The sequence below is a fragment of the Eleutherodactylus coqui genome, chromosome 6 (genome assembly GCF_035609145.1).
Source record: "Eleutherodactylus coqui strain aEleCoq1 chromosome 6, aEleCoq1.hap1, whole genome shotgun sequence".
Lineage (NCBI taxonomy): Eukaryota > Metazoa > Chordata > Amphibia > Anura > Eleutherodactylidae > Eleutherodactylus > Eleutherodactylus coqui.
In genome coordinates this window covers 146123784-146149634 of record NC_089842.1, presented here as the reverse complement: position 1 = coordinate 146149634, position 25851 = coordinate 146123784, and the positions used below count along the sequence as shown (strand labels likewise).

Sequence of the window (25851 nt, the reverse complement as noted above, 5' to 3'; positions counted from 1 at the left end):
GGCATACTAGCACTTTCTGCTTAGGTTAAGCAGCGCTGCTGATTAGAGCCACCTGATTGGCTCTTCGGCACCACGTGACTGCACAGCGTGCACCAATCAGGTGGCTCTAGTCAGGCTGCTTAACCTAAGCAGAAAGTGCTAATATGCTGCCGGGAGATGACCCCCCCGATGTCAACAACAACAGGAGAACAGGTAAGTATAAGATTTTTATGCTTTAGCAGCCATTAACCCATGGGTTCCCTGGGTCCATTAGGCAGACCAGGGAACAATGGCTGCTAAAGCATAAAAACATTATTCATGTCAGAACCCCTTTAAGTACATCTGACGTCTTGTAAGGAAGCCGGCGCCTGTCGCTGTAATAATGACTGCCCATAAATGTGAACATCTTCAGGCTCTGCTATTACTATACAGTCTTTAGGTTGTCTCATCAAGCCTGAGAGTGCTTTCACACGGGTATTTTTTGGTGCACGTTTCATGTGTTGCCAGACGCACAAAAACAACACCCATTATTTACTATGGATCTTTTTACCTGAGCAAGATAGAAAAGTCACAGCATGTGCTATTTTTTGGGGTGATCTCGCCTGCTATTTTCTATGGAATCAGAAAAAAATTGCATCGCACTAACATGCAAAAGTGATTTTCATGAGAATGCGATTATTTATTTTTCCTATTGAAATAGCAAGTGGTTTTAACGTGTATGAACCTATCATCAGGTTCATGCCACCTGCACCACGGGCATCATAAACCCAGGACATGTATGCCTGTTGCCCCTGAGGGGGTTTTATTCTGAAACGCTGTGGCATTACAGAATAAACAGTTTGACTTGGAACTGAGCTCCAAGTCACAGAGGTGGGTCACGACGGCCTCTCCCTGCCTGCTGCATGCAGAGTGACAGCTCTCTCCCTATACATCCTTCCTCAGCATAATAAGTGGATATTTAAAATATGATCTAAAGGAGATTGGTGAAAGTAATTGGTTTAGAAAATCCATTATTAAATTATTAATAGAGTTAATAGAAAGGATCCACTGACTTTATTAGCTAGATCAGAGAGCACATACACAGAGCATCTCCCACTGTGGAGGACCCATTGATTGCAATGTGCACTGTGTAATACTTCATTTCCCCTGTGGAGGGACTGCAGAGAAATTGAATACTTACTGCCAGGTTCCCTCCATGATCACTGAGGACCCCAACAGTAGAACACCTAGCGATCAGCTTATTATTGGGGGATTCTTCTAAAAAAAAGCACAACACCTTTAAATAACGGCTGGAATGTAATAGAGATTTAAAAAAATGCCGTCATACTGTATTTAGGAATCTCCAATTAAGTGAAGACTACACTAACCAAAGTTTGGTATCACAGTAATCGTACTGACCCATAGAATAAAATTATCATGCCATTTTTGTTGCAGTTTGAGTGCCGTAGACACAAGATGCACTGAAAGATGGCAGAATTTTTCATTTTTTTTTTCATTTTACTGCACTTAAATTTTTTTTTCAAGTTTTTCAGTACATTATATGGCAGATTAAATAGCACCATTGAAAAATACAACTCGTCCTGCAAAAAGCAAGCCGTCATACAGCGACGTCGATGGATAAATAAAGGAGTTACGATCTTTTAAAACCAAAAAAATGCTTAGTCACTAAGGGGTTAAATAACTTGAAAGTGAGACGTGCTGCTAATGTTTACCAGTGTAATCAGCAGGTTTTAATTTTACAGAAACATATCAATTACTTTCTGTTACGAAATGTTTTTTTTTTAAATTGTTGTACGGTGTAATTGTTCCAAAAATCGATAATCATTCAATCCAAACACGAGCTAACGATGGAACGAACGATATCATTATATAATCGTTTGCTTTTCTTTCTTAGCTCATTCTATGCAGGCATAAAAATCATCGTTGACTCGTTCACTTATTGTTCGGTTTAAACAGCGCTCATTTACTTATAGAGTGAATGTGAACGCCGTAACGGTTTCTCATTCCAACAAACCAACGATCTATCTGCTGTATAAACAGGCTGCCCGAGTGAGCTCTGACATTGTTCGCTTGTTCACATAATAAATTGGTTTGTCTAAGCGGACCCTTATTCCTTGGTTTATAAACTATTTTACACTAGCGTTTGATGTGGACACATGACTCAGTAAAGACATGTTGGGTACAGCACCTTATGTCAATGCCAGACCGTCAATGTAGAAAACAAACTAGGGAATATCTGTCTCATAGAAAGTCCCAGCATCCCAAACAGGAGTTTTATAGCAGAATAAACTACCTCTGACTAATCGGTTGAAACCTCAAAATGTGAAGACGTACATCATGGAAATGGGCCGCAGATTCTGCGTTAAGAGCAGGAGATTAAAAGAATAAAAATCTGTACCGCGCATGTCCGAGGGCGAGCCATGGCGATCATCCACAGTACAGATTTCCCAAGAGATTCACGCGGACGCCACCTGCAGACACAGGTCTTACTGCGCTTACGTCTACGTGAATAAGCCCTAATAGTGAACTCAATAATGGCCCCAGTAGTAATAGTGACCCCCCCATAGTGGTCCCAGTTATAATAGTGACCCCCCCATAGTGGTCCCAGTAGTAATAGTGACCCCCCCCTCATAGTGGTCCCAGTAGTCATAGTGACCCCCCCCATAGTGGTCCCAGCTGTAATAGTGACCCCCTCATAGTGGTCCCAGTAGTAATAGTGACCCCCCCCCATAGTGGTCCCAGTAGTAATAGTGACCCGCCCATAGTGATCCCAGTGGTACTAGTGACTCCCCCATAGTAGTCCCAGTAGTAGTAGTGACCCCCTCACAGTGGTCCTAGTAACTAATAGTACCCCCATTCCACAGTGGACCTAGCAGTGATAGTGACCATTACAGTGGCCGCAGTAGTGACAGGGACCACCACCCTGGCCTGAGTAGTGATAGTGACCCCCATAGTGGTCACAGTAGAAATAGTAACCTCCATAGTGGCCACAGTAGTAACAGTGTTCCCTAGGGCCCCATTAGTAATATTGACTCCCATAGCAGTCCCAGTGATGCTGCTCAGCCAGAGTACTGATGTGTTTAGACATTCCACAACTAAAGCAGACAATTCTGATGACATAATAATTATGGGATTGCCTTCTAGGCATTTTCCTGGCATATCCCAGATTAAGGGGATACAAAGCTGGAGACGCATGTTGGAGCAAGCTATGCTGATCTATCATTGCAGTCATAGTTGACATTCAGCAGACGTCTCCTCCTTGTGATGTTAATAATGGAAGAGTCATTTAAAACCTTTCCAGAGATCAGCAGAGCGTTGGCCTTCACTGACATAAAAGCTTCCAGACCCAAACATTGTACAGTATTTAACCCCTTTGTAAATATTTGCATTTCTGATGACAATTTCTGTAAACTATTTATTTGATGCTCCATATATCGTGCTTCCTGTACAGGCACCATGACTCAGGTCATCAATATCAGATCAGTGGGGTATGCCACTCGTGACCCCTGCCGATCAGCTGATTAAAGAAGTGTCATGGCCTCTTTTCAGGCATACAATGTCACATTCAGCGGTCACATGGCCTGTGAGCAGCAAAGTCCCATTTAAGTGAAAGGAATTGAGCTACTATACCAGGAACAGCCGCTATACAATGTACACTGAATGGACTGAAGTGGCTGTGGCGCTTACCCAAATGTTGCTGTCGCTTCAATCAGCTAATCAGCGGGGATCCTGAATAGCAGACCCACAGAGATAAATTATTGATGACCGATAGGTTATTAATACTTTAGTCCCAGACCCCTTTCAATTTCTGCAGCTTCCCCTCCCTCTCTTCCCCGATTCCACAATGTACATGGATTGCTCCAAAAAGAAGAAATTAGGTGATTGTTATGTATGCCGTTCCCTGATCCATCAGCATGGCATGAAGGGAACAAGATGAATAGAGTTAGAGGGAGCTGAGTATATTGGCAGATGATTGTGGAAACTTCTGAAAAGTAGATAGAGTTGGTTTTAGCTGTTCTGTTTGAGAGATTAATTCTCCCTCTGACACTTCTCCAGTTTGTGTGATATCCCCTGGGTGGGAGCTTTAGTAACTATGGAAGGGGGCCAAATACTACCGCAAGCCTGTACTGTTATGTTAAAATGCTGCCACCATCCTGCTTAAACTATGACCACAGAAATCTGTGTTACACATATGCATCCAAGAGGAATTCTCAGCAAAAAGGCCTAAAAATTTCTCCAATGCAATGTATGAGCAATATTATCCCTGTAGACAAAATGAGCTTCACACAGGTTCATTCTGTCTCAGACCGGTCTCATACAGGCGGATATCTATTGCAGAATCTTTGGTCGGCGTCCGCACGGATGATCTGCAGCAAATGGCATGCATTCAATGGTATGTAAAATCGCTTTTTACTTCACACTAGCAGAAACTAATCGCGTATTCCACGAGCGGAGGAAAAAACTTGCAGCATGCAGTATTTTGTGCCGGACTCCACGTGGACAGCCTCCATTGAAGTCAATGGCAGCTGTCCGACCTGCAGCCCATCCCCAATTGACCGCGTCATTGCCTATCGGCGGCTTGGGAAAAGCAAATTTAAAAAAAAACTGCACTGCACATGACTGACGGCGAGCGTCCACAGTTATCCGCACTACAGAAAAAGCAGGTATGCGGTGGTGCGGGCCAGGATCACAGCCGGATTCTGCTGTGGGAACCCACATGCTGAATCCAGACTGCTCGTGTGAGCACCGCCTACTCTACCCTGCCTAGCTGAATCAAATGACCAAAGGGGTGTGGAGCTTGCAGCATGCAGTGCTATTTTGTCCTGTTTGTTAATGGAATTCAGCAACCTTCGATGCTGATATGAACGAGCGAGCCATAAGGCAACTACTATTTGAAGACATTCCTACAGTACTTGCACCCTCATGACCCTACTGTTCTACTCTTTCATTGCTTTCTCTATGTCTCTTGGTTCTATTCTTGTACTTGTGGAGTAAAATGAGAGGCGCAGTGAATGCTGCATAGTAGCATGCTATGTATAGCCTACTGCACATGAGGAGAAAGCAAGACCCACCCTGGCATGTAGTGAATGCAAGCATGCAATCCCGAACGGACTAGTAATGCTTCTAAATACATAGAGCAGAAGACCCGCTACTGAGCGAATACCATCCACCGCCTACACATTCTCTACTAATGCTAGATGGATCTGTTTCACTATACAAGGTGCAGGTTACTGGTCTATTGGAAGGAACATGGCTATGGTGGTCCAGAATCTTAAAGGGGCTTTCCAGGATTAAATAAAAAGTACCACACTGTCCATGGGTTGTGTCCAGCATTGCAATTCAGCTCTATAAAACCTGAGAACAGCTATGGCGCTATTTCTGAAACCAAGTAGCCATGTTTTTTTTTACTCTGAACAAACCCCTTTTGGGATATGTACACATGGAAAGGAAAATTCACCTGAAATTCATGTCAAGAACCAAATCTGGATTTTGATTTGCATCAAAAACCATGCCAAAATGCACACCAATGGTGCGGATTTTGGTGCAATGAAAAATCTGCACCATTTCTGCTATGTGTGAATGCACCCTTATTCACTTTGCATTTCTTCTTAGTTACAGTCAGGAATGGATGCTAAAGGGAAGAAGGGTAAAATGAAAGCTTTCTAACTTTATAATCCCAAAAATGTAAAAAAAATAGAAATCCAGCATCCATGAGATAAAATGTAACTTATTTCAGGAATGCAGTCAGCAATATATGACTAAGGGCCTTATGCTTGCCTGAAACGCGTAAGCTCTGACTGCTGTGTGTGATGGATTTTTAGAGATTCCCAAAATAAAGACAGAATTATTTTTTATTTCGTGGATGCTGGAATTTCTCTCTCTCTCTCTGCGTGCTTGGCAGGGGTGAGCTGGGTATTGCATTTTTTTAATAATGTTAGAGATCCAATCCAAGGTTCAGCTGAAAAAACATATTTGCAAACTACAAAGAAAACACACAAGTAATTGTAAGATCAATCATTTTTCAGTCCTAAGACAGCCATTTACACTTAGAGGGTTTATATTGTTTGTACTTTTAGGGTTTATATAAGAAAACATGGCTGTCGTCTTCGTTCAAGTGAATAAGTCTGAGCTGCAATATCAGACCCAGTTCATGCACAACAGTGGCTCTATTCCTGGAAGTAAGTCACCATTTCTTAGAGCCCTGTTAAAGGGGTATTCCCATCTCCTAAAGTGATGGCATATTGCTAGGACTGGTGAGAATCTCACCTCTGAGACTCCTGCTAATGCTGAGAGTGAAGGCGCGACGACACTGATTCAGCTCTATGGCCCCTTCATTGTTTTTTCCTATACAGTAGTGACACTCCCGGTCATGGAGCACCGCTGTGTAGGGAAGGACTGTGAAGGAGGCGCAGCACTCAATCAGCACACTGCAGCCCTACCGATCATAAAAGGATGGCATATGTGGTGTGCCATGACTTTATAAGATGGGAATAACTCATAGGATAGCTTATAGAAGTCTGATGGATGGTGGTCTCACTGCTGAGAGCTCCACCAATCCCAAAAATAGGGGCACCATGTCCCACTCTTCTTGTCACTGTGGGGTCACTTCTTCCACCCGCAGTGACATGAGAATAAAAGGAACTGTGGCCACGCATGAGCAGCTGCCCCCCCCCCCCTCTTAATTTTAGTTGGGCTGACCAAAATAGCCGAGCACTTGGACTTGGCTATCTCTAGTAGTCCCACTGGCAATTAATGGACAGGTACTGCACATATGCGGCCATAGCTCCATTCAGTCTCCTCCTCACTGTGGGAGATACAATGAGCATGCAGTGAGGTGGATGAGGAAAATGAGACACTCGTTCTGCAGACGCTCGCATCACATACAATCTACACACAGGCACGTGTGACATCCCCCAGAGCGGCCCCAGCATTAATAGTGACATCCCACACAGCGGCCCCAGTGGTAATAGTGATATCTCACAGTAGCCTCCAGTAGTAATAGTGACAGCCCACAGAGTGACCCCAGCATTAATAGTGACACCCCACAGCGGCCCCTGTAGCAATGGTGACATCCCACAGCGCCCCCTTGTAGTAAAGGTGACCACACAGTGACAGCTGTAGTAATGGTGTCCCCCGCGGTGATGAAGAACACATCTGCCACATGCGGCAGATGTTTTCTTCATTCTCACAGGAAATAAAGAATTCCCTACCGCAGCTGTCACAGATGACAGCTGCGGTAGAGGATCCAGCTGCCGACACCCCTTAATTGTTTTTCAGGAAAGGGTTTTAAATATAAACCTTCCCTGAAAAACAACCCAAACTGGTGTTAAAAAAAAAATCCTACTCACCTTTCTTCAGCTGCCGGGCCTCAGCCGCATCCTGTCTCCGCTGTCTTCAGCACTGCACTGAAGTTCTTTCAGCAGCGGGGAATTAAAATCCCTGCCTGCTGAAAGAGCTGCTTCTGATTGGCTGAGGCGCCTAGCCAATCGCAGGCAACACTCAGCCATTCAAAGTAAGGGATTCCCCCCTAAGGCGTTAATACTACCTCTGAAAAGACTGAAGGTGTGGCAATGCCTGGGGTGTACTGAACTCCACAATAGAGCACCAAGATGGCCACTCTAAACTAAACTGAGCATGCTCACTGGGAACTTTCTGGTAGCTGAAGCCCTGGCTATCTAAAGGACAATTTTTTCTGTGTCACTGAGGAAAACAGCAGGAACTGTGAATAAGAGCTGAGGTACTGATGGGAGCTGTAGAAAGAGGTGTAACAGTCTGCAGAAGAGCTGCTTCTGGAGATAGACTGGATAGGGTAGGAGGAGCCTGGACCCCTGGAAGTGAGAGGGGTTGTTATGGAGGCCAGAGAGAGTACTGACCAAAGGATTCAGAGACTGCTTGCTAGGGTTACAACCTGCTGTGGATGTCAGGGCTGCATCCAGGAGTAATGGGAATGACACAGTGGAGTGGTACCTCTGACGCGAGTTAACCTGAATCAGTAGAAGTGGTAACCTCTACACAACGCCGTAAGTGGGGCTGGCCTCCAACAAATATATGTGCACACTGCCAGGGACAAAATAGTTAGCCAGCAAGCCTGCTCTGAATAGGAAGAAATATATATTGGTTGGGGTTCAAAAACTGTATCTCAAGTGGACTGTGTTTTTAGTAGGAGAGCATTAACCCCTTAAAGGATAGACTATGTGATTTATATTGCTGTCTAACAGGACTATTCTCTTTATAGCTTTATTGATACTCTTTTCAATATCATTATTATTTCATATTGTACACAGAGTATTATTGATCCTAGGATTTAGTTAGGCCTCATGCACACAGGGCAAATTGAATTGCAGATCCCACAGTTGTCACCGGCGCGGGGGATCCACTGCTCAATTTGCCCATAGATGTGTGTGGAGATTCCTTTCTCCATGCACATAAGCGGATTTTATTTGCGGACACAACGTGCTGAAAATAAAATGTCAGCATGCTCTATTTTAGAGCGGGATATGCAGGGATGGCTTCCATTGATGTCAATGGAAGCTGTCAGTCCTGCGGCACTTCCTTAATGAGCATTGCAGAAGTGTTGCAGGATTTGCGTCATCGCCTAGTGACGCAGAGAGAAATCTGTACTGCGCATGTGCACCGGGGCACATCCGCAGTACAGAAGAAAAGAAGAAATTACAGTTAAGCAGGGTCGCCGTCAGTGGGCACGGGCGGATTCCGTGCGGGATTCCCTACACGGTATCTGTCCATGCCTAGTGCCTGAGGCCTTAGCAGTAGTTAGTGTCAGGGGAATCTATGGTAAAAGTTAACCTGCTTGCTTGTTGTTACATTAGTTATTATCATTTCTTTGTTCATAAAAAAATATTGTATCTCCAAGTCCTGTAGAATAGAACAGATAGTAAAGTAAATCCATATCACGTCAGATATGGGTTGGCACATTCATATCACATGTTACTCACTGGTCTCAGATGACCTGCCTATAACTGTGCCATTAAGCTTGCCACAGTGGGCAGCTGATCTAATACATGTACTGCTCCTCACCGCTTTCATGCTCTGCCTTTCAGGCCTCATTAGGTCCCTATGTATGAAAACCAGAGGCATAGAGCGTACAGTAGAAGCCTTGTAGACATCTATGGCAGCTGTGTTATAGCTCTATACAAAACAGATCCATAAGGGTGCCTACCCACTAGCAATATTTTTTCTTATGCTGCAAGAGCGAGTGAAAACACACGCCTCACTGCGCTAAGAAAACTCTGCGATATCGCTAATTGCTTTCAATGGGGCTGGCAGCAGCAGCGCCAGCCCCATTGAAAACATAGGGAGTATATTGCGGATTTCTGCCACAGCTGTGACAGCTGTGGCGGAAGTCCAAGATGTGATTTCAATGGGGTCAGCGCTGCTGTGCTCTCATTAAAAGCAGTGGGTTGCAGGCAACCCCCACAGCGATGATTTTCAGGGAAGGGCTTGAAATATAAGCCCTTCCCTGAAAATAATCCCTAGCTGGTGAAAAAAATATATACTCACCTCTCTGCTGCGTTCTTCGGCTGGCTCCCTGACACTGCTGTGAAGAACGCTGTGACCAATCACAGGCAGTGCACAGCCCTTTCAAAAAGAGCTTCACAGCAGTGCTGGGGAGCCAGCCGGAGGACGCGGCGGTGAGGTGAGTATATGTATATATATATATATATATATATATATATATATATATATTTTTTTTTTTTTTTAATTTTGATTTTTTTTTTCACCAGCTAGAGATGATTTTCAGGGAAGGGCTTATATTTCAGGGATGGGCGAAATCATCGCTGCGGGGGTTGCCTGCAACCCACTGCTTTCAATGGGGCCGCAGCAGTGCCGACCCCATTGAAAGTAATCGGACAGTATACTGGAGTTCTGCCACAGCTGTGACAGCTGTGGCAGAAGTCTGTCATGTACGCCTTATGTTTTTAATGGGGCTAGCGCTGCTGCCACTGACCCCGTTGAAAACACTGACCGATATTGCAGATTTTTTCTCTGCGCTGTGAGGCTGGAGTAAAAAAAATCGCAATTGAGTGTGAAATCATTGGTTTCATAATCATTGCTCTTGCATTGCTAGTGGGTAGGCACCCTAACACAATCACGTGCATGAGCCTTTAGTCTCTGTGAAGTTGGAGAAAGATAAAAAGTCAACAAAAAAAAATCAACAAATAATATTAGAATACTATTCGGTTCTCTTAAAATCTGCCATCTGAGGACATTCATATACATTAAAGTGTGAATGGATCCCAAGAAATCAGTGGTCTTTGGATCCTAACAATACTGGCAATTTATAACTCTGTTCATATCTCTGTTCACATGTTCTGCATGTAGCTTTTCATATTTTCCTTTTCGTGATGTTCACTACTCTTTGTCATACTTTGCTTTCTAACTTTTCTCCAGCTTATTTTTTCCATTAACCCCCCCCAGCACTTCATCCATCATCCCAACGGGCTTGTCTCTTCTACACACGCAGCTGTGCAGAAATACCGAAAAAATCCACTAGCACTCTGCATTTTATGACTATAATAGGTCTTTGGCTTTATCTTTTCCTGCGGTTTTTTAGGGGCATGAAGTCAGAGAGGACGGGCAGAGAGGTAAATGGAGAATAGAAACTGCCTGCCACATATCTTGAAATCTTCTGCAGCTCAGCAACCAAGGAGGTGTGAATAGAAAGGCCTTTCCCAATAAAATGAACTTTTTCCTCTACTCACAGCCAGAAGTCTAGCCCAAGGGTCTCGGCTAACATTGCTTCAGAAGGGGGTTTGAAATGAGACGTGACAAGTTATATTGTATTGACTTTACAGAAATTACATTATTTCCCAGGCTACAATACAGGCAGAGTGTAAGGAAGGTTACTTCTGGGCAGTGATTACTGTATCTCTGTGGCACTTCTTCAGAGCTATTCAAATACAGTCAAAGACCGTTCTGCATGAGTTCCCTCTAATTGGATGCCTAAGGCTATGTTGCCTGGAGTTGTATCCAAGGAGTAGCATATTCTGGCCATTAAACTAAATTCATTTTGTAGTTGTTATCTCATCATTGGCCTTTATAGTGTTTGTGGCTGTCTGGAACAAATTTCACAGAGTACCATTAATAAACCACTGCCATAAGGCCCGCGGACAAACAGCCCCCTTCTCCCCCTGTCTGTTTGGTGCTCCCTAGTGGTGACTCTCAAATGAGAGTAAAGACAATGTTGTCAGACTGCATTATATCCATTTGTTAATTTTGGTAGCCATTTCAACACAGTACAGTATGTTCTCCTCCTATTTCTAATAGGTCCACTATGAGGTTTGTTGAGACCCTTATGATTACCATAAAAACTTCTTAGCAGTATTAATAGTGATTCCACTAAGACCCCTATAGGAAATAAGATACAATATTTCACCCAAATTCCTAAAAAGTAAGCACTAATGCCCCTGTAAAAGTTTGCACCAGTCTCATATACTTACATTAGTGCCCCAGCTACAGGTGCCCCCTTAAAGGGGTTGTCTAGTTTAATAATGAAGAAATCTGTAACTCTTTAATATACTTTGGTGGACATTCATAGACAATTTTTTGCCAGGCTTGCTTGAGCAAATATTTTATGACTGTTAGTGTTCAGTGCCGCCATCTGCCATTTTCCAGAAAAGGGTACAAGCCAGGTAGAGAGGAGGGATGGCTGCCTCGGTACTGTTGTATTTTGTCGCCACTGGAAGTTAGGGGTGGCGACATAATTCATCTGGGTTGACGCCTCCAGTTAGTGATTGGCTGCCCCAGCTGGGGTCTCGGCTGTGATGTGCTGTGCAGACTGTCCTCCCCCCTAGCCACCCCGCCACCAGCAACACTGTCCTTCCCCCCAGCTATAGCACCGAGATTCCCCCAGTGCCAGCCACACTATCCTCCTCCCCATTGTAGCTGCGAGATGCAGCCGCTGAGGGCTACTCCGCTCCCCTGTGCGTGTGTCACTGGCTGTCAGCATCGACACCCCTGACAGCTGGTGAAGGGAGTGTGGGAGAATGCGGCCGCTAAGGGCTACTCCGCTCCTCATCCGCCTCTCGGCAGCGGCGGCGGTGACAGCTGCTGAATGGAGTGGAGTAGCCGTCAGCAGCCGCATCCCCTGAAACTGCAGAGAGCAGTGGAACGGTCTCATTGAGTGCAGTGAGCAGTGCTACAGCATGGGGACAGGACGTAGTCAGGGGAGAGGACAGTGGCGCGCCGATCTGTGTCTGCATGGCATTTCAGAACCGAGAGGGCAGCGGGGACAGGCAAGGCAATCAGAGCCGACCGAGCAGTGGGGACAGCTAATCACTAACTGGGGGCGTCAACCCAGCTGAATTATGTCTCCAATCCTAACTTCTGGTGGCGACATAATACAACAGTACCGGCTGCCTCATCTCAACACATTTATGTATAATTTACACAAGAAACTGCTAAAAATGATATAAAAAATCTACGCCAGGTTGAACCAAATGTATGAAGAAGTGTGTGCCTCACTATTTATTAGGTACATCGTGCCCCTTTGTGTTTCAGTTCTCCACTATTTAGTAGATTTTGGTGAAGAACAATCTTGTTTATAACCAGAGGCTGCTAAACCCACCATACTTTGTCCTGCTCTCAGCGGAGAAGGGAATACCATTGTACTGTCTAGGCAATGCCCTGTGAGCTAAATACATCAACAGCAGCTGCACAAATCTCCCTACAATATATCAATCAATGTAGAATGTTTGCAAGAATGTATCAGTCTGCAGTACAAACTGATTACCTCACAGAACATCAGGGGCCGGCTGACAAATGTTAGCCTGGGGGAAAGCACACTTCATGGCCCATGAGTAGCTGCACATGCGCAGATTCCGCATGCAGATTTACACTGAGGATGACCGGCTGCGAGTCATTGCGTAAATGAATTTTCAATGCTTGCGGGAGATTGCGGATTCATTGGTTTTTCTGCGCGGATATACGCAAATGCACAGCAAATCGGCCGTGTGGAAAAAAAAATCGCTAGCCCAATGGTGCCTTCCCCCACCTCCCTGCCTGGTCTCCAAGCAACCTAACGCCTCCCTCACACAAGCATTGCGGAAATCGTAGCATTTTAAATCGGAGCACTTTGCCGCATTTTACTTTCGGCATCATTGATGAGGAGCGCTAAACGTTCAAAAATAGGACAGATGCCGCTCGAAAATCACAGCTGAAAAGTGCTGCGTTCGAGCGACTGTCTGCGCTTTGTGGGAGGCTACATTGAAAAGCCTCTGACAGCGTTTAGTGCAGTGCTGAAAGCGCAGCGCTAAACACCGTAAAAAGTAGTGAGGGAGGCCTGAGAAGTATCCACCTACAAATCCACAATGTGATTGCGGATGCATTGCGGATCGAATGCTTCCATAGAGATCAATGGAACCCGTCCGCGCCGAATCCACACTAAGGGCTCACACCCACTGGCGTTTTATTCTCTCTTGCGCTGCGAAAACAAGTGAAAACACTCGCCACGCAGCGAAAAACGCTGTAAAATCGGCAGGGCTTTCAATGTGGCCAGTGGCAGCAGCCCTAGCCCCATTGAAAACATTGGAAGAACACCGTGGACTTCTGCCACAGCTGTGACAGTTGTGGCAGGAGTTTCCATCATCTCCGCGGGATAGCTAAGCGCTGGCCGTAATTGGCTGAGTGCTCAGCCAATCAGCACAGCCCTTTCAGGGATTTTTAAATCACTGCCTGCTAAAAGTGCTGGACAGCAGTGCAGGGGAGCCAGCTGGAGGACGCGTCTGAGCGGCAGAAAGGTGAGTAAATTATTTTTTTTTTTTAACCAGCTGATGATGATTTTTCAGGGAAGGGCTTGTATTTCAAGCACTTCCCCGAAAATCATACTGCTGGTGTTGCCACAAACCACTGCTTTGAATGGGGCTGGCAGCAGCGCCGACCCCATTGAAAGCAATGGGATAGCATGCTGGACTTCTGCCACAGCTGTGGCAGAAGTCCGCGTATTCGCCCTATGTTTTCAATGGGGCTAGCACTGCTGCCGCTGGCCTTAATGAAAACACTGGCGATATTACAGTGTTTTTCTTGTGCTGCGAGGCGCGTGTTTTCACTTGATCTCGCAGTGCAAGAGAGAATAAAACGCCAGTGGGTGTGAGCCCTAAAATGGAGCATGCTGCGATATATTTTTCACTCGCAGAATCTGCAAATCAAATCCGCATGTGTGCGTGGAGCTGAGGACGCACCATGCTTTCCTACGGGCGACTTGAATAGCAGATCTCCCACACAGGTGCCTATCGCGGATTCTGCAATTCAAATCCGCCTGTGTGCATGAGGCATAAGGGTCTATACACATAGTGCGGCAGGCCACACCCAGCCAAACCCGGGCCATTTAAATTACTAGAAAATTTTTTAACTACTGCTAGTGGGCATGGTCTGGCTGAATGTGGCCAGCTACAGCATGTTCTCCCATCCTTAACTTGCTTATCTATTTAAAATAATTTCAGCAGCACAGCCAAGCCTAACATAAATACAGCACCAGAACAAAGCTCATAACATAAATACATCACCAGAACTGAGCTTGATACATAAATACAGTACCAGAACCAAGCTCAGTACATAAATACAGTATCAGAACAATCTCAGAAGATAAAAAAGGTACCAGAACCAAGCTCATAATATAAATACAGCACCACAGCCAGAAACTATATTTCTTCTCTATATGGTAAGTTTCAGACAAGCATATTAAGGGTGCATTTTACAGATGAGTGTCCCAGCCTGACCATGGGTCTACTAACCAAAAGTCACGGTATGATACAGATCTATGAAGTGAGCAGGCTGAGAATCAGGGGCTCTAGCAAAACTCAGAATTCCCCTCCAGTACTCAAATACTGACTAGTGATTACAGTGCTGTTACCTCCAGTGATCACAGGTGATGTTCTCTCTGTTTGGATTTGTCAATATTTGGTTTTCTTCTCTATGGCTTCAGATCTCCACTGAAATTTCTTCCAGCCACAAATCCTGCTTCTGTACACTCTCCCCAACCTGCTGCTGCAACCCCTAATGGACTTCTCATTGCCTCCCTATAGTAGCAGTGCCCCAACTGTAGTCCCACTACATAATAATGCTCATGCTGTGTTCTCACTCAGGTAATAGTGCCCGCTCTGTGGTCTGACTAAGTAATAGAGCCACACTAAGTAATAGTGCCCACCCTGTGGTACCACTAAGTAACAGTGCACTCAATGTGGTTCCAATTACTAATAGTGCTCCCATTGTGGTCCCATTAAGTAATAGTGCCCCTGAGGTGGTACCACTAAGTAATAGTGCCCTCGCTGTAGCCCCAATTACTAACAGGACCCCGTTTTGGCCTCAATTACTTACAGTACCACACCGTGGCCACAATTCATAACAGGACTCCACGCTGTGGCCCTTCTTTGCTCTGTGGCCCCTTGCAATTAATATACAGTTGGACCCTCACTGTGGCCCCAGTACTGTAGTTCTCTGTCTACACATGCATAGACACAGAATCTGATGAACTGCAGCTGCTGATACAGCTGGTCTTCTTATCACACATACATACATGCACATTTCCTGACGTCAGACGCTGCACGCTGTTCTGGAGCAGCATAACCTCACTCTTGCCCCCCCACCCCTCACCACCACCATGTGAGAAATTGAAAGAAAAAGTATATTACAAAGGTTCAGTACTTTTCATTTATATAGTGATTAGGTTTTATTTTTAGAAGACCCGTTTTTGGGATGCGCACGAAAAAACTCCCTTCTGCCCATTTGCTTTTATGCATGTTGACCCTGGGATATCTGGACATCCTATAACAGAATTATCAGTGGTAACGACTGATGAATGTTGGTACCTTTAAATGGTCCTCCGATCCTGGACAAACAAAGATGGCCGCACCACTAGCTACCTGATGCACATTGTACATTAGTATGCATCAATAGTCTAAGGCACTACATGCTCCCCTGACTGGTCAGTGCTGCTCACATGGGTAACACTGCCCAATCAGCATATAGTGTCGTAGTGAGCATCAGATAGTCAGAGAAGCAGTACCGTCATTTTTGTTTGTCTAGGACCAGAGGGTCCCTTTAAGCGTCATTAGTTTATTTGGAGGATGTTTGCAAAATGAGGCGACACGCCCCGTTTATATAATTTTTTTCCCCAGACACTTTTTTCTTACTCGGACTCAGGAGAATACAGTCCTTTGTCTGACTACTGTATATGAACTAAAATACTAGCTCTGAGACCGGACAACTGCAGCTAATGGAATTCCCACTTCATATCTGCCAAGAGCCCAGGGGCATGAAAGGCTTGCTTTGCAGTGGGTGAAAACAACTTAACTCTTTAGTATCACTATAAACCGGACAAACACTGACAACAACACGCTGGAACTAATGAGCAGACTCTTATGATCTAAAAGTTTTGAAACTTACTGCAACTGACACTTATGATGACTTGGTATCACGAGGTGCTAGACTATGATAAAGATCAGGGAGACGTGGTATTATAAAAATTATAACTAGAGATGAGCGAGCATACTCGCTAAGGGCAATTGCTTGAGCGAGCATTGCCCTTAGCAAGTACCTGCCCGCTCGAGACAAAAGGTTCGGGTGCCGGTGCGGGTGACAGGTGAGTTGCGGCAGTGAGCAGGGGGAGCGGGGGAGGGGGAGAGGGAGGTAGAGATATCCCCTCCGTTCCTCCATGCTCTCCCCCGCCGCTCCCTGCCTGCTGCCGGCAGCCGAACCTTTTCTTTCGAGCAGGCAGGTACTCGCTAAGGGCAATGCTCGATCGAGCAATTGCCCTTAGCGAGTATGCTCGCTCATCACTAATTATAACCAATTACATTTCTGCTATATTTCCCAGTTTCAAAATTTGAAAATGGATTAGTTGCCTGAGCAACAACACAAGTATATAAAATATAGTATAAATGGTAGAACATAATATTGGTGGTAAATGTACTCCTCCCAACTGTGATGATAATATAAGATGACTGTATATATGTGTATAGAGTGGATACCCACAAGGTTTAATTGTTCTTATCTGGTAAGCTCTTGGCACCATCGCAGAGGTTTTATTACAGGAAAAAGCTTTGTAGGGTGCTCTCATCCATGAAGAGGGTCTCTTCCACCCAAAGCTGGTTTATAGGAAGCCAGCTGCAGTTTGGACAAGCTTCAAAAGGTAAAGCAAAAGGACATGTGCTGCCCTAATCCACATCCCCCTCCACCAACTGGGGGGCAGGAAGTGCAAGAAGGTGGACTGTTAGATATTCATTAGGTTTACCCCATTGCTACCTAACAGCCAGTGTTGGGCTAGGGATTTGCTTAACGAACTACATTTCTGAGGTCCAGTGTGGAAAGTATAAAAAGTTATGCCGGTCAATAGGACATGGTCACATTTGATGAGGACAGCCTGTGGTAAAATGGGCACCATTTTTTCATCCACCCTCAGGAATGCAAAGACTTTAGAACTCCCTGTAAGTTTTAGGTTTCTGTATGTTTCTCCATTTCATCTTCATAACTCTTTTGCGCTTATTGTATGTCATTTTTTTTTTTTCCTGTAAACACTGCATTTTTATATTAAAGCCTAAAAACTTTAATAAGTACAGACCTTGTGGTGGTGGAGAGCAGTATGGGTATATGTATGCAGGTCCCTTCTCCAAGGGGTGGTAGCAGTGAGAGTTTGGGGTGTGATCTATGCTTAATTGTAAGGTGAGTTAGTGAGATACATCAACCCCTGGCGTGCGGGTGTCCATCCCTGTTTGCCATATCTACACTGACTGTATTGTATATACTCCTTAAGGAAATTGTACAAACAGAAACCTCTATTATATCTATATCACCCGCTGCTGCATTTATAACTTATAAGGTAATCTAATAGAGCTGAAATTTGTGGGGGCGAAATAATTCCCCTCCGCATGACTGTCACTGTTATACTACAGCTTCAGTCTGTATCATAGACCCCAGTCCAGACAGAATACCTGAACAGGTTGCCATAAACAGTAGCCAGTTTGCTGAAGAGCGCCAAACAATTAGTTGTGGAGAATTATATATCCTTCCTATATTTTAAAGTTTTGGGGTTTTTTTTACATATATGATATCAAGTAGAGATGTTGATAAGCAACTGAAATATAAAGAATATTAGAAACTTGCTAAACTTTTCATTTTATAACATGTGAACTTTTGTGGCATAAAACGAAGGAACCCCTTTAAGTTCATATGAGAAAACACAGAGTACTTTCACAGTTTTTCCCTTGCTGTAAAGTAAACATTTGAGCAATTCATTACTGACTGTCAGTAAATTTACTGTCCTGGGGATCTTATGAATGGAGGTTGTAGCCATAGAATCACAATACATATATAACTTATCAGTCATTAAACAATTAACCAATCAGCTATAGCTTTTCTTTCTTCCTTTGCTTTTGGTTGACACATACCTGCTGATATTTGGGTTGTCTATGAAAAGTTGGACACTTAGATAAATTTACTTCTAGCTTGTACATGTGTATATCTGTGCTATACTAGATTGTAAGCTCCACTGCACACAGCCATTGTTGACTGATCGTATTTGTAATACAGCGCCTTGGAATATGCTGGCACTATAAATAAGCAAATGTTTTAGAGCGCAGTGCTATTTCTAGGTGCAGAAAGTGACCATCCGCTACCCCCATACAGCTGAGTGCTGCAATAATTCTTTCAGTGCAGCTTTTCCACTTCTGCCTTTGTCTTCTTCCCAGATAATTTCCATAGCTATCTCCAAGTTGCCCCGGACTTTATGGGAACTCTCCAAGTGGTCTATTCCCGAAATGACAAACTCTAATTAGAGGTCACATCCAAATAATGGAAGGCATTGAATAAAATTGAGCAGAGTTACCAGACTTACCAGAGGAGTGTCTGCCTGCAGTCCCTCTCCCTTTCCCTGACTTTGCCTTGCAGATGATGACTTCGAGATCCCTGCCAGCTCGCTGGGCTAGAGATGGCCAGGAAAGGAGGAGGCTTGGATAGGAGTAGGAGGGGTAATATTAGACAGTGTCAGATGGGGAAAGCAGAATTTCAGACGGCGCTAGAGCTGCTGGAAATGTGCAGTAAACCAGCACTTCTTATTCTTCGTGCTGACTGGGATGTGATGGGAGAGCGGGTACAAGGTTTAATGTTACATTGCTCTTTGTTAATGAATAATGTTCTCATAGTGGACATATCTAGGGGATGCTGTGATAATATAACCCCAATTTTACATGGGTACTACCAGCTTTTGCGGCATTTTCAAATACCCTATTACAGAATTTTGAGTCAAGAGATGGGGCTACAGTTTAGGACCCTCATCTATAAGCTAGAGCTGAGGGAGGCTATTCGCTGGAGCAGGGCTGCTCTTATATATGATAATACCCTGTATAGTAACTTCTGGTGGAGCACCCATCTCCCAATACTAAGCCTTAAAACGGGTTCTGGACATTTACTACTAATGACCTATTCTAAGGATAGGTAATCAATAGTTGATCGGCGGGGGCTGCAACTTAGGATCCCTGCCGATCAGCTGATCCTCCAGTAGGCTGGAGGATCAGCTGATCAGTGAGGATGCCGAGCAGCAGACCCCACCAATCAACTATTGATGGCCTAGCCTGAGGATAGGTGATCAATAGTAAATGCCTGGAATACCCCTTTAATATCAGCATAAAATAACAATGCCATACGTAGGGCAAGTAATACTTCAGTACAGTTGTGTAATTACTAAGGTTATACAGTGCCACTATCTCCTTATACTGCGAAACTAATATACCATACATTGTCTAAATAGCGGTGACACAGAATAATAATCTTTATTTATATAGCACCAATATATTCCACAGCGCTTACAATACAGGGGAAATAAAACAAGACAATGGTTACATGAAGTAATCAATTGATGGAAACAGTAGGGGTGAGGGTCCTGCTGCAACGAGCTTACATACTACAAATAATGGGGTGATACAGAAGGTAAAGGGGCTGGAGATGTGCACGGTATGGTGAGGTGGAGAGTGTGGGATGCTGTACACATAGACAATAGTCAGGCCATATAGTGGTGGAATCGGTATGACTGCCAGGGGCGGTTGATAACGGCTAGCAGGAACTGCAGTCTGTATGACAGGGAGCATGCTATCAGGCGGAGTACAGAGGGGTTTGGTTTAGGGAATATAGTATATCTCCCTGAAGAGGTGGGTTTTTAGAGCACTCCTGAAGCTTAGTGTGTCAGCGATTGCCTCGATGCTTTTTGGTAGCGCGTTTCAGAGGACTGGAGCTGCTCTGAAAAAGTCTTGGAGGTGGGAATGAGAAGTTCAAATTAGAGGGGCACTTAGTCTGATTTTGTTAGCAGAGTGGAGAGCGCAGGGTGGGTGGTGAACTGAGATGAGGGAAGCAATGTAGGGCGGGGCGGTGCCGTGGAGCGCTTTGTGGATGAGGGAAGTCACATAAAGTAAATACCACCATAGAGGGCTCAGATAATACCAACATACAGTGTATTGACCAAATAACCACTCAATAACATAAAATAATCTAATAACAGAGCTATATAATGTCTAAATTAGAGATATACAACCATTTTTCATCCTAATGGCCGCAATAAAACTTAGAGGGTACCTGTCAGGTTGAACACCTTGTCCAAACTGCAGGTATGATGTTATAGAGCTGCAGAAGCTGAGCAGATTGATGTATAATTTTATAGGGAAAGATTCAGAAGAACTTGTATTTTATTCATTTATATCTCTGCACATTCTGAGCTGAACAGACCAATGCGCGGTCCTATGAGTGATTGGCAGCTACCCCTGTATGTGAGGTCATACACGGCTGCAAATCACTGCTAGGATCGCAATTGACAGTTATGGTGCAGGAAGAATAAACATTTTAAAAAATATATCTGTACTGTGCATGTCAGACGGCGAGCCGCCAGGTCTATCCACGGTATAGATTATGAAGAAATGTGACAGGTACACGCAGACGCTGGCAGCGGTCAGGGTCAGATTCCACTGTGGGCTCCTGCATGCAGAATCTGACCCTTTTGTGGTATTTTCCCCAATCAAAACATCATTAGTAAATACAGGTAGCTTAGCTGAAAGCTGGGTGTTCATCAGTGTTGGTTCCATATGGGTATGCTTATGTGGATACAAACACACTGGATCTTCCTCTGCGGCACTGTGTTCATAAAATGCATAGCGTATTACAGTACCAGCAAATTAGAAGAGATTTTAATCCACATGTGGAAAAATTCTGCAATATAAATTCATCTGCGATGTGAATTTTATAAAGCTGCAGTATGTGTTTTGTGCTGCGGGCTTTGACTGTGGATTTCACCTATCAATGAGCAAGATAAAATCCCCAGCATGTAACTCATGCAGTCATTGGAGATCTTTTCAGCAGACTTTATGTCCTGTGTGGCCGTACTCTTCGGTCCCATTTGCATGGAGTATGTTTGACTTGGATGTTGATGCTCATTCCATAGCAAAATCTGCATTGGAATCTGTACCATTTCAGAATTCAGTGGAATGCTAAGGAAATCTTCGTCATAGTTTATATGGCCTAAATTTTTCTGCAAATAAAATTTGAAACCCATGTCATGGTTAAAAAAAAGAATTAAAATGACAATTCTTGATATGGTTTCTGTGCAGAAACTGCAGCAGGTGGCCGCATGTGGATTTGCCCCATTAAAGCTGTGCTCACATGGCCATATGCATAAAACTCTGCATCAGTCACTCAGGGTTTTACCGCTGTGGAGCTGGCAGTGAGTCAGCCTATTGCCACATATTGCAGCGATATCACACTGTGCATGACAGAGTATCTCACACACCCTGTCATGTGCAGTCTTCCTATTTTTTTCGTTTAAATTTGCCATGCTGACGCTTCGCAACAACATGTATATACGTCGCCCATACGCAAGCAGTGTGGAAATATGTAGCTGCTTTCAAAATGTGGTAACCTGTTCCACTCATTGGGTGATCAATGAGTGGAACAGGTTATCACGGGAGGTGGTGAGTTCTCCTTCAATGGAAATGTTCAAACAAAGGCTGGACAAATATCTGTCTGGGATGATTTAGTGAATCCTGCACTGAGCAGGGAGTTGGACCCGATGACCCTGGAGGTCCCTTCCAACTCTACCATTCTATCATTCTATAATTCTATGTGCAGCTGCTTGATACAATGCGTGGAACTAAAGGAATAATTAGCTGGTAATTTTAAGCTGTCACCATGTATGGTTTTTAACTTTGGGTGATGTTCACCTACTATTTTCTTCAGTGTCTACAACTTAAAGAGGTTGTCCCAAAATCTAAAGTTATTCCCTATCCTGTTGTTTATAGGGGGTAATTTTACAATCAGTGGGGGTCTCACAGCTGAGACCCCACCATCCACATCATGGGGATCCTGTGTCCTTCCTCCTTCTCACACTGGGTTCTTTCTGTTCCCCCTGCAGTGAGAAGGAGATTGAATGGAGCAATGGCTGTGCGTGCTCCATTCACTTTCAATAGGACTGCCGGAGATAGCTAAGAAATCAGCGCTCAGCAATTGCCATCAGCCCCATTGAAACGAATGGAGAAGCTTCTGCGTACGCTCAACCATCGATCCATTTAATGTGACGTCACTATACGTGGGAAAACCATCTCTGCAGTGAAGAGACAAAGGGAACACAGGACCCCAATTTTCAGGATCATTGGGGGTATCAGCAGTGAGACCTGCACAGATCATGAAGTTATCCTCTATCCTGTGAATAGAGGATAACTTTAGATTGTGGGACCCCTTTAATTGCAGTGTTTAAAGGGAGCCTGAGGTAGTCTGAAATCTTTCTCCTCAATGCCTCAGGTTCCTGATGTATCCCTCTCCTGTGCTTTACACTGAAGCTCACTTTGATTATATATATAGGTACAAGCTCACAAACTAGATCAGTATAGAATGGTTATAGTATACAAAGAACTAACTAACTAGTAAAATATGATTATAAGGTATCTGCTACACATATACTCTTCTAACAGACTTTATGTGACATTACCTTCAAGCTGCCTTATTTTATAATGAACACTGTAAAAGACAGACAGGTGGGGAAATCATGAGATTGTAGCGAGAACAAAGGGAACAATGGCAGTTTGATGGCTTCAAGTTCACCTATAATACTGTTCTAGAATCATCAAAAGCTCGATATCAGTCATAGTATAACATATGGGGCTAGATCATCTGATAGTGATACAGCTTGAACCTCCCACCCCAAGCAGTTGTTCTAGTTGTCTATTGCATCATTAGGCTTATAACAAAACTATCAATAAGAAGTAACATTAAGGCGCCACTAAATAATGCAAGGGCTAAAGGATGGTGAGTGCTGAGCTCTGCTGCAGCTCCTGCCTATTCGCCTCCATCCGTTCTCTCTTGCAGGCACTCCCTTTGACGTGTACATCTCGCTCTCTGTGTGCAGTTGGCAGCTTGGATTTTAAGTGTCAGATGTATCCAAAAAGAGAATTCTGGCTTGTAACTTTTTTCATTTTTAAGCAAATCTTTTCCATCCTATGTTTAGCCTGTGCTGACCATATCCTGAGGCTGGTCTGCCTCCATGAGCAGGGGTGCCTCTGCCAGAACACAATTATACAAGATTTGGTGTAATCCTTAAAGGGGCTTTACATCTTTCAGTGAAGAAACAGTAATTGCTGTATATTGAAAGATCAGCAGCATTCTAGTATACTTTTTTTTGTTAGTTGTCAATGAATGGAAATATTCTTGGTTATTTCCTGAAGCCTTAGGGTGCATTCACACGAACGTATATCGGCTCGGTTTTCACGCCGAGCCGATATACGTTGTCCTCGGGTGCAGAGGGGGGAGGATGGAAGAGCCAGGGCCAGGAACTGAGGCTCCCGCCCCCTCTCTGCCTCCTCTCCGCCCCTCTGTACTATTTGCAATGGGGAGAGGCGGGACGGGGGCGGGGCCAATTCCCTAGACTTTAGCCCCGCCCCCGTCCAGCCTCCTCTCACTGCAAATAGTGCAGAGGGGCGGAGAGGAGGCAGAGAGGGGGCGGGAGCCTCAGTTCCTGGCCCTGGCTCTTCCATCCTCCCCCCTCTGCACCCGAGGACAACGTATATCGGCTCGGCGTGAAAACCGAGCCAATATACGTTCGTGTGAATGCACCCTTATAGCCAGAAGTTTTCTACAATTGTATCCAGTCTACATAACTTTCTGTGACTCAAATAACCTGGACTCTAGACTGATCCATGGATGGCAGATATTATTGTATATATGTTTAAGGGATTGTACCAAGATTACAAGCTATCCGCTATCCACAGGATAAGGGACAACTTACTGATCAGTGAGGATCTCACCATTTAGACCCCATCAATCTCAAGAACGGGGTTCCTGTGTCCCCCTCTGCCTGTCACTACGGGGGTCGCTTCATTCCCCACAGGGACATCAGAAAGCATTGAGCGCGGGCGAGCAATGGGCTGATGGGAATACCAGAGCGCTTGACATTCGGCTATCTCCGCCGTCCCATTGAAAGTGAATGGAGTGGCAACGTACTTGTACAACCAGCCCTGCATTCAGTCTCCTCCTCACTGCGAGGTGTACAGTAACTCCACAGTGAGGAGGACAGCCTACATGGGACCCCCACTGATCAGCAAGTTATACCCTTGGTAAAACCCCTTTAATGATGAAAACTTTTTCAAGATACCCGATCTTCATAGTGGTAAACAGCTCATATTAGTGTGTTAGAACCCTATAGTAGTAGCGAGTCCTGCTGCTATGTGGGCAGGATTAGGACAACACAGAATTTCTGCCCAGGGAATGTAAACATTTCCATTTACTGACAGCAAGCAGTGATAAGACTGGGGAAGACTTTAAATGTATGTGGTTCTCATAATGTCCATTAGATCCACTTCTTTAATGCTCAGCCATACAGTCTGTTCTGTCTCAGCAGAACATGGAAGGGTGGGTAACCCACTGGATACCAAATGTTCAACACTGCAATTCCACTGCCTCTGCCAAACATGGATGCCTATTAGACATGAGCGAACATACTCGTTTAGGGCTATTTCGCAATTGAGCATTGCTTTTCGAGTAACTGCTTACTCGGTCGAAAAGATTCGGGTGAGCGGGGGGTTGCAGAGGGGAGTGGGGGGGGGGGGGAAGAGAGAGAGCTCCCCCCTGTTCCCCACTGCTACCCCCCGCTCCACCACGCCGCCCCCCGGCGCCCCCCGAATCTTTTCACCCGAGTAGGCAGTTACTCGAAAAAAACGATGCTCGATTGCGAAATAGCCCTAAACGAGTACGTTCGCTCATCTCTAATGCCTATATTAATCCCTTTACTATCCTACACCACCAGGGATGTTTGACATAAACCCCTTCACTGCTCTGGTCCACAAATGATGAAGTGATGTTCAAAGTAACCTTTTCACTGCCTTAGTCCACTACGAATGCGGACTTTACAGGGGTTGTCCAGTTGTAAGCTACTGATGGCCTATCCTTAATGGCCATTTATATCAGATGATTATCGCTCAAAATTTGTTCAAACAATCAAATTTGAGCGATAATCGTGCAGTGTAAATGTATTTTTAAAAATCGCTATTTGTTCGCAAGTCGTTATCACTGACTTTTAGGCAGCATAAAAACTATCACTGGCTTCTCATTCTGTGTAAATACCCCCGACTCAGCGCTTCACGTAGAAGGTAAAGCGCTGAGCGAGAAGCCAACGAGGAGCCCGCGATCCATTGGTGAAGTCTGTCTAAACGCTCAGCACAAGTGCTAACGACCTTAGCAGTGACGTCAGTGCTGATGCAGTCGTTTAGCCAACTGTTGGCCCATGTAAAAGAGCTGTTAGGATAGGCCATCAATAAAAGATCGGCAGGGACCTGCTGTCCAGGAGTGCCACCAATCATCTGTTCCCTGGGCCACTGTGTTCATGCACCGCAC

General features: G+C 44.7%; 1 protein-coding gene across 2 annotated transcripts in view; it reads right to left on the bottom strand.

Annotated features, from left to right (window-relative positions):
• LOC136632753 (protein kinase C and casein kinase substrate in neurons protein 1-like) overlaps positions 1 to 18943 on the bottom strand; it is a 57691-nt gene extending 38748 nt beyond the window's left edge. Inside the window, exons 1-2 of one of the 2 annotated variants that reach the window (XM_066607889.1) lie at positions 18827 to 18928; positions 1160 to 1236 (exon numbers count right to left, since the gene is read on the bottom strand). The gene's annotated coding sequence lies outside the window, so the exon portion shown is untranslated. Of the gene's footprint in view, positions 1 to 1159; positions 1237 to 18826 lie in introns of both variants that reach the window. The other variant, XM_066607888.1, reaches the window with a different exon arrangement.
• Positions 18944 to 25851: the final 6908 nt, after the last annotated feature.